Source organism: Miscanthus floridulus, chromosome 10 (assembly GCF_019320115.1).
Source record: "Miscanthus floridulus cultivar M001 chromosome 10, ASM1932011v1, whole genome shotgun sequence".
Taxonomy (NCBI): domain Eukaryota; kingdom Viridiplantae; phylum Streptophyta; class Magnoliopsida; order Poales; family Poaceae; genus Miscanthus; species Miscanthus floridulus.
This window is the reverse complement of record NC_089589.1, coordinates 14190052-14199258: the sequence shown is the minus strand read 5'-3', so window position 1 is coordinate 14199258 and position 9207 is coordinate 14190052. Positions and strand designations below refer to the sequence as shown.

At 42.9% G+C, this 9207-nt stretch overlaps 1 long non-coding RNA gene across 5 annotated transcripts; it reads left to right on the top strand.

Annotated features, from left to right (window-relative positions):
* The first annotated feature begins 2764 nt into the window (after nucleotides 1-2764).
* Nucleotides 2765-8837, top strand: LOC136487704 (uncharacterized). Of its 5 annotated transcripts, XR_010767330.1 has the most exons (8): nucleotides 2765-3119; nucleotides 3200-3335; nucleotides 3872-3965; nucleotides 4130-4169; nucleotides 4771-4876; nucleotides 4954-5112; nucleotides 6197-6258; nucleotides 6333-7173. It is a non-coding gene; the product is annotated as an uncharacterized lncRNA (long non-coding RNA). The 5 variants fall into 5 exon arrangements; XR_010767326.1 differs by having other exon boundaries at nucleotides 2765-3335; XR_010767329.1 differs by lacking the exons at nucleotides 6197-6258; nucleotides 6333-7173 and adding an exon at nucleotides 8334-8837 and having other exon boundaries at nucleotides 2765-3335.
* The last annotated feature ends 370 nt before the right edge of the window (nucleotides 8838-9207 follow it).

Genomic DNA, 9207 nt, shown 5'->3' with positions numbered 1-9207 from the left:
CTGGTCATCAGGCAGGTCTTCAAGGTCGACCTCGAGGATCATCTGATTATCCATGTCGACTATTGTGGTCCCACCGGACGTGCCAAGATCGTGTGGACGGTGAAAAGTGACGGATCGTTCTCCACCGTCGGCACACAAAACAAGCCGAGAGAAACCACGTGGAGCAGATCCCGAGCTCTCTCCGGGCTTAAGGTGGACACTGGACCAGATGGTCATGACCGAGGGCATGCCAATCAATTTGACCCTGCAATTAACAAGGAGAGAAAATTGATCAGTAATTTAAGGTGGAACATGCCGGTGCGTTTGTCCAGACAATTCCAAATATGCGGCTAAGTAGCCGATGAGATAAGGCTATCGACTAGAGAGTCGATATCCGGCATGTTCATGATGTAATGTAAGCAAAACAAGCATATCGGCAATAGTCAGTTATTCAAATATATAGATCTTAACTAGCCGATGATCATGAAAACATACGAAAGATGTAAGGATAGGCCTGTAGGCATACATATGAGAAACATACTAGCTTTATCTGAGATGAAAACAGATAAAAGTTTGTAAGTAGCCAGTGCATCCTCAACAAAATAGGCCATCGGCTAAAATAGTCAATTCTAGTGATCTTGTCGTATAGCATACAATCACTCATCTGTTGGATATAAATAAATTAACAAACAACTAGGCTCAATCTATTGTACCATCAACAGGTCGAGTCGTCTCATGCAGCATTGACAGTAGGACCCTAGATTAGAGACCAGCAGTCGATAGATCTACTTACATCGCAAAGAAATCTTGAAAGCATGTTATACGCGTGAAAGCTCAAGCCATCAGCAATTTAGCCAATGGAGACATAGCGGGTGGTTGATGCCATGTTCTTCTTAATAGATAGATCTATTAACCGACAATGTCCAATCTGGCACGCTGTCAACAGGTCAAGTCGGCTGATGAAGCATTGATAGCGGAGTCATACAGGATACTGGCGATCGATGAATCTATCTCTTAATAGAACACGACTTTAAACACCCGCCATGTACGATCAAGATCGAGATAGATTAGTCATCAAACAAGATCTAACGTCAAGAATTGAATTCAACTGTGATAATAACAAGCAGACGATGGTTTAGAATAATAAGACCAATAAATCTCAAACTAGATCGGGCAATTGGTGATATTATATTAAACAGTAAACTATTTAACACAATATCGATAACTTTGATTAATACCAACGTTTATAAGAGATCAGCCATCTGTTGCAGCCTTGTAAAGGTTGATATGAATCGATAACTAATCTATACCGTGATTTATAAGAGATCAGTCGTCTGTTGCAGCCTTACAAAAAACAATATAGATCCATAACTAACTTATACCGCGACTTGCAAGAGATCAGTCGTCTGTTGCAGCCTTGCAAGTAACAATACAAGTCATGACGGATACTGACAAACAAGCCGGAGGTCTGGTCGTACGATGCAGCCCTGCTTGCCCAAAGAACTCGTCGAAATCTACTCTACTCCTATTCCTAAGGGGTAGCGTAAGCCAAAAAGTAAAGGTACTTGTTTGGTTGATCGATGAGAGATATCTACTACAATAGCCGGGGTTTAATATTTATACCCGAGGCTTGACTACGAGTAATGGTCGAATAAGGCTGGTTACAAACTTGGAAAAGAAAATAAAAACTTCCTAATTTAAGATAACTTGGACTCGAATCTTTCCCTTCTATGGAGCCTGACACATCTTCTTGCTTTATGCCATGCTGATTCTGCCGATAGGGCCCATTCTCTCGAGGTGATGATGTCACCTTGTTAGTTGATTCCGTTGATAACTCGGTTAGCCGATTTGGTTGAATATTTCGGCTTTCCTCGACGAATCTTGACTTCAGGGAACTTCCATCCTGAACCAAATTTCGATGTCAACAATTTCACGCATAGTCAAATTAAATAATTCTTACGTCCTTTTCACTGAGTTCGTTTTCGTCATGGCTCGGCTTGGGGCACGTATGATACTCCTTCTAGGGTTCCACCTTTCTCAACTTCACAATAGATGCATGCAGTAGCCATCTTCTTGCGTTCAGTCAACCTCTAGTCAATTTCTTCATACAGGACTGCACCTTTGTTGCTCCTAACATTTATCATGGCATGGGATTTATTTCGATTTAATTGAATAAATAATGGGCCAAGTATTATTAAATCTAACGGTCTTCATTGAATTCTAAGGCAGAGAAGAAACACTCACAATTCTACTGTGGTTTTATATATCAGTATTTCTATCGAGACAATTAAATTGAACATCTAACAAGAACAGAGATTTACACTCGTCTGCAATTGAACAATGAGTTATGATTGAATTGACAATTCGGTATTTAATACCGTGTTTTTAAGTGGCGACTTCCATGACCTTTGATTTAATAAAACTTACCTTACACTTGAGTACTGTTTACTTTAATCATGACCAATATGACTAAACAATTTGGTCGCACAGCTTAGTGATATGTTTAAATTCTTATTAGTGTGCCAGTCTTCCTTTGTTTTAATCTACTACCCCTATAATACACCAGTTAGAATAAATCTACAGCCACACAATAAATGTCTGCTCCACAGTCATGACCTATGCTACATCCACACCAATGAATACACCTAGAAAATATAACACCATCAAAATAAATACACCAAATTATCTCTTAGCCATTCTCTCTCATTACTAATCCAAATCCGACAGCTCATGTTTAGTGTGTCTGCCCTCCATCGCCTACTCATCACGCAGAACCTCCACCCCGCGTGCGACTCCCTCCCTGTCCCCCGACGCCTCCTCTCCCACTCACGGACTCCTCTCCTCTCCCCCACGGGACGAACCTCAGGGCAGGGCACCGCCGGCCGGCCGGCCGACCGGCAGTCTAGGCTCGACTTCTCTCCCCCACGGGCGACTCCCACTCCTCCTCTCACCTCCCTTCCCACGCACGCCTCCCCAGGCTCAAAACCCTAGCTCCGGCCGTCGGCAGTGCGGCGGCGATGCCTGCTGCTATGGCGCTCTGGAGGGCTCGGGCTCCAGGCCACGGGAGCAAGCAGCGGCGGCGGCACGCGCGACTCTGACTCCGACTCCGACTCTCCCCTCCCTGATCCATCGCGTCGCACGTGCCGCTCCTGCCCCTCGCGCCTCCCCAGGCTGCTGCTGCGGCGCTCTGGTCGAGGACTGATGTGCGGTTCTGTTACAGGCTCTGAACCCCTCCGGTCTGGTGCGCAGCGGATTTGGCTCCAATGGGGAAGTCTTCGGTGAAGTGGATCAAGTCCGTGCTCTTCGGGAAGAAGTCATCTTCGCGGTCCGGCTCCACCAATGCCAAGGATTTATCGGTGCGTTCTACTTCTTCGGTAGTATCAGAATGCTGTTACGATTTCGATTTTCTGAGTGTGCCTCAAGTCCAGCTAAGGAGTAGGGATCTGGTCTAGCAATTGATGTGAGTAACAAAGGGTATGGTGCTGCCGGGAAGGAGCCCGCGTTCTCCAGGAGCTCTCCGGTGAAATAGTGGGCTGTGTATCGAAGACATTTGCAACCAGCTTACATGCCATACAACTTCTCCACTTTCTGACTGAATTCTATGACAATAGATATGAACTGGAACCTGAAACCATTGTTTCTGGTTTTTCTATTTGTGATAAAATATATAGAAGGAAAACAAATTTCTAATTTAAATGCAGATGCATACTAATGAAAATGACAACGCAAGCTATTTTTCTTACTAACAACTTACTTGTACATTGAATTCGGAAATGAGCATACAGGAAGAACCAAAAATCTAAATTATATTCACTCACCAAAAACTTATTTCGACCTATCATGTTTCTGCATTTGTATAAAAAATTCTGACTAATTTTGGATGTCTAATCAGGTGGATAATGCAGGTGGATATCAGGCATGAGCAACATACAAATGGAGGACATACTTGAAACTTTAGATCCTGATGAAGAGCTGTTTGGGAACAGGTATATCTGTACAGGTTGACCCTGCAATAGATTATTATTTCCTTTTGTATTCATGCTAAAAAGATCAATGCTCTAATATACAGTGAAAATAAACCCTGCTTATGTTTTTAGTTTTATTGTGGCAAGGATTAAATCCTGATTTAGTTCAGTTTCTTTTATCTTAGGATTCTTGTGGAGCTATAACGATCTGATGGAGATTAATCGGTACGTATGACCATAGCAGCTCATATAATTCCTGAGACTGACCAAAACATTATTAAATCTTATTGCAGTTAGACAAAACCGACTTCTGCTGAAAAAAGCTATGTGCTGATTAAAATAAGCAATCATTCTATTTCTTTATTGAACTCTACTGTGAAGATTCCAAAAAAACTAAGCTTTACAGTGACAAAAAATACTTAAAGTATAAATCAAGTGAGGTATTTCTTCCTCATTATGTTTCAATAAGACATTATCTCCTGCTGTCTTGCTTAATTGCACTACATCTTAAGCAACCTCAATTTTTTTTTAATTTTTAATTTTCATTATTTTGACTCCTCTTATGGTTGATTAACTTGTAGTGCAGTGGCATTACTGTTCCAATATCACTACTTGTCACAAGTTGTCCTTAAACATTCGTGATATGTCATCTTGTCAGGCTCTTTTAAATCTACAAAAGAGGCAATTGACAAGATCTTGGCTTCGGAAGGAACTATTATATTGGCTCTTTTAAACATTGTGTTTTCATTTTGTTTGCAGACATATCTTGTTCATGTCAATACTTTTTCTGAAGAAAGTCTTTATGCTCACACATTTTCTTGTGCAGTTAACCATAGCTTCCATACTGCAAGTACAAGCTCCACGTGATACCCCTTGAAACAGGAAAGGAACAGTCCTTTGTATTTCTTGTTAACAAGAGGAAGATCTATCAGGTAGTTATATCGAGCTTGTGTTTGATTTCAATTTGTTTTTCTTGTTTTTTTTCATCTGGACTCACTTGCCTATTCAGGTTAAGCAAATTAGGCATGGCACAGAGGTAAAGATCGACTTGACAGTGATGGAAAGTCTTCTCTTTGGCCACAATATTTCACGAGTTTATGACCTCAAAGGCACTTGTTTTTTCACGATGCGTCACTGCCCTGGTCCAGTGATTAAGAAGCAAATCATGGTGAGTTGGCCTCTTTTCTTTGTTGAGTTGAGTGCATATATGAAAATTTTCTTTGTTGAATTATATTTGTGACAATTATGTTTGTCTGTGTGAAGTGTCGCATGAGTTTCAGGTTGCCTGTTAATAGACTTTTGGTTGTTTGATTTGCATTGCCTAATTAAACCGTAGCGTTAGCACGGGCATTATACTAGTATTTTATAATGTCTCACATTTTTGTAGAATGTACCATGTGAATAGTTCTAGTATGCCAATGCTATTTCTTCAACTATATATGTGTAGCGAGATCCACGAAGGATATATGAATACAATACAATCACAAGGCTAAAGGATTCTATAAAAACAACAGTAGCTCTATAGGTAAATCTCCCGATCATGATGTTCTCACTGTTTCTTACACACCAAAAGGAGAAAAAAGAGAGAGAGAATTGCATATCCAGAGCGTTGTAAGCAAAGAAGAAACTATAGGACAAATCTTAGTACCACTAAATTTCTTCAACGCTGTTTCATTTACAAAAGTTCATATAATGATCACATCAATATACATGAATTTTATTTATTTTCCAATGTAGTTACGGTTACACAATGCATGAATTTTGTTTTCTTTTCCACCTGAAAATCTTTGTGTCCTCAAATCACGTACAAATAGTCATGTAAGGAATATTGGTTCTTATACAATGTTCCCAAGTTTCATATATATACTACACGTTAATGTTATTTCCTATTCAAGGAAATCATCCATACATTTATCTTTATTTTTCCTACCATGTATTCATCTAATGAAAATTTGTTCTTGTAAGACTTGAGCAAGTTTCAATTATAAACTGTTATACATACTTTCTAAATTTGCATTTTTTTTAAATAATATTCTAAAGATTCCAAAGCAACGCACGGGTACCACCTTGTTATATAAAGTCTCTTGGATAATCCATGTTCAATTACTGGAAAAAGGTTGGAAAAACTTTTTTAAAAAAAGAAAAAGATTGGAAAATAATAAAATGTGTAGGCACATCTTGTAGTGTGTATGAATTTGATCTCAATAATTTGTTGAGATTGCTAACCACACATTCAACGTGGTCTTTTGCAGTAACCACACATTGGTATATGAACGCTGTTAATCTGATTTTACCAGCCGATGTGGTAAAAATGGTAAAGAAAAAACTACCTGTAGTTCTAGAGTACTATTTGTAGGCTTTTTCACCAACTCAAACTACTGGGCCTAGGTTATTTTTCTTCGGCTCCAAGCCCACTACGGAGTCCTTATACAAAAAGTTCACGAGCCGTGCAATCGTGCTTTTGGACGCTGCTGCTGCGTCAGACGGAAATTCAGAGCTCAAGAAAGTACAAAACCATATCGCAAGATTCAAGATTTTTATGGAACAGAGCGTTTTCTGGAGAATTGGCATCACAGTGATCAAACTGGTGACCGAAAACAATTGAAATAGCAGGAGATGCAAAGTTAATCGGTAATGCTCAGGGGCGAGCGTCCGATCGGGCGCCGCCTCACAACAGGCCCAACAAGCCTACCTCCTTCTCTCTATGTCTCCCCTATCTCCAGCACACTCTCATCCTGCGCTGCTCGCTCCTCACTCCTGCCCGTCGTGCGCCCCACCCACACCTCTCACTCTTTGCTCCCACGGTCCCACCCGCCGCGTGCCCACCCACGCCATCGGGCCCGCCGCCCGCCTCTGCTGGTGCTTGTGGTGCCGTTGCGCGCCACAGGTTCGTCTCCGCCGAGCCAATGGCACCCACAAGCGCGGCCCGTGCTGGTGGTGCTCGCACACTGCCACTCGGCGCCGGCTCCCACCCCGAGGCCGGAATCAACCGGCCTTGGCCTCTCCCTCCCTTATGTTACAAATGTATGTTTTAAGTGTTTCGTATGTATGTTGTAAAAGTAGATTGAGATGTTGCATATGTTGCAAGTGCTTCAGAGGCATGTTGTAAGCGTTTGTTCAAAATGTTTTTGATTTGTTTTCAAACGTATGTTTCAAGCGTTTTTATCTGGATGTTGCATATATTTCACACATATAAGTTGCAAGAGTATGGTTCAAAATGTTTCAGTTGTTTCAGTCTTATGTTGTAATAAGTGTTTTCATGTTGCAAGTAGTTATTTGGATATTGCATATGTTTCACATATATATTGCAAATGTATGTTTCAAATGTTTCATCAACTTCAGACCTATGTTGGATCCAAGTGTTTCATGTTTTACAGGTAAGAGTCGGGGGGGGGGGGGGGGGGGGGCGGGGCCCGTGGCGTCGGGGGATGGGGTGCGCTGGGGGCTGGTGGTCGGGACGCGTAGCGCACCTAGGGTGTTGCGGACGGGGCGTGCTCGTCCTCATGCTAGTCCGGGCCCCGCCAGTGTGGAGAGAGAGGAGGGGGTTAGGGGAGTGCGCAGGAGCGGTGGGCGCCGCATTTCCTGCAAGCGCGAGCATCCAGACTCGTGGAGAGAAAGGAGGGGCTAGGGAGAAGGAGCGGCAGGAGCAGTGTTTTTCTGCGAACACACATAACGGAGGTGGCGCGGGCGTGCGGACACACGTTTCTGTCCAGACGTTCGTGCGCTAGTATCTCCCAAAGTTAATTAGACTTTCTTTCACACTGCATTACTGGTTTATAGAGCAAAACGGAGTCCAGCATTCACGCTTCACTGATGCAACCGTCACAAAGATGCAATCAGAACAAACAAAGTGAACTCTTTGAATGATTGAGTGCTCCTGTTTTTTTCTAAAAAAAAGAACAGAAGATTAAGAAAACTGGCTCCTGTCTTGCTGCAGCAGCGGCAGCGATGTCCTCGGCGAGACATCAGTACAGCTTCGTTTCCTTAGGCAAAAAAAAAAGAACTTTGGGAGTTACGGTTACACAATGCATGAATTTTGTTTTCTTTTCTACCTGAAAATCTATGTATCTTCAAACCATGTAGATATAGTCATGTAAAGAATATTGGTTCTTATACAATGTGCCCAAGTTTCACATATACTACCCGTTTATGTTATTTCCTACTCAAGATAACCATCCATACATTTGTCTTTATTTTTCCTACCATGTATTCATCTAATGAAAATTTGTTCTTATATGACTTGAGCAAGTTTCAATTATATTGTTACTAGCAAAGATGCCCGTACGTTACAACGGGAGAAAAAACAATAGTATACATCTAAGCCAATAGACTTTCAACTGAGATGATCACCTCACCTTGTTCCGCACCTTACCTTCCACCGTTGATTAGCGAAGCAACCTGAGAGGAGACGAGAGAGAAGGCATGGCGGGCTCGGGAAACTTGCTCACCTCCGTGCGGGCTTGCCCATGCAGTCTGCTTGGATAGCGAAGTGCGGCGGTCGACGAGCTCACCTCGGCAGCGACGGTGAAATCGGGTCTTTGGCGCACGGGGATGCGATGCGATTCCGTACGGGAAGAAGGATGATGCCGACTTGCGGTCAGAGGGTGCACTGTGGACGATGTTGGATTCGAGGCCCTTGGTTCGCATGGTTGAAGTTCCAGTCGGAGACGGCAACGACGTGGATTGAGCTAAGCGGCGTCATTGGGTCGGGGAGGACTCACCGATGGTGTGTGGCAGGAAGATCGTGTGCCACTGGGCGAGCTCTTTGCCCTGCTCCTAGCCGCCGCCGTGGGCACGAGCAACTCTGCTCCTCGCTGCACCGTCCCGAGATCCATGCGCTGCGCCGCCGCTGCCCCGAGCCGCTCCTAGCTGCGTCGCGCCGCCGCTGCCGTTCCTCCCAAACTGGAACGCGGCCGAGGAGAACGTGTTCCTCGAATCCGTTTTTTTTTTTTTTTTTTGCCGTGGTGATTTGGTTTGTAGATTGTTTTCTTCCTCGAATTCATGAATACAAGGGTGATGGTTTGATTTGTACATGTCGAACATAAGTTCTGAGACTCCGTGTCGGTCTCCAACTTGTTCTCCGACTCTGTTTTAACTTTAACTCCAACACATCGACCTGTAAGAAATCTCGAGGACGCGCTTTCAGATCGTAAAAGAGTAGGAAAGTGAGGGCTGCACAAAAAAAAATTAGTGCTAGAAATTTTGCTTCTTTGGTATCAGGGTGGGATAGATAGATAGATACTTTCTAAATTTACTTTTTTGA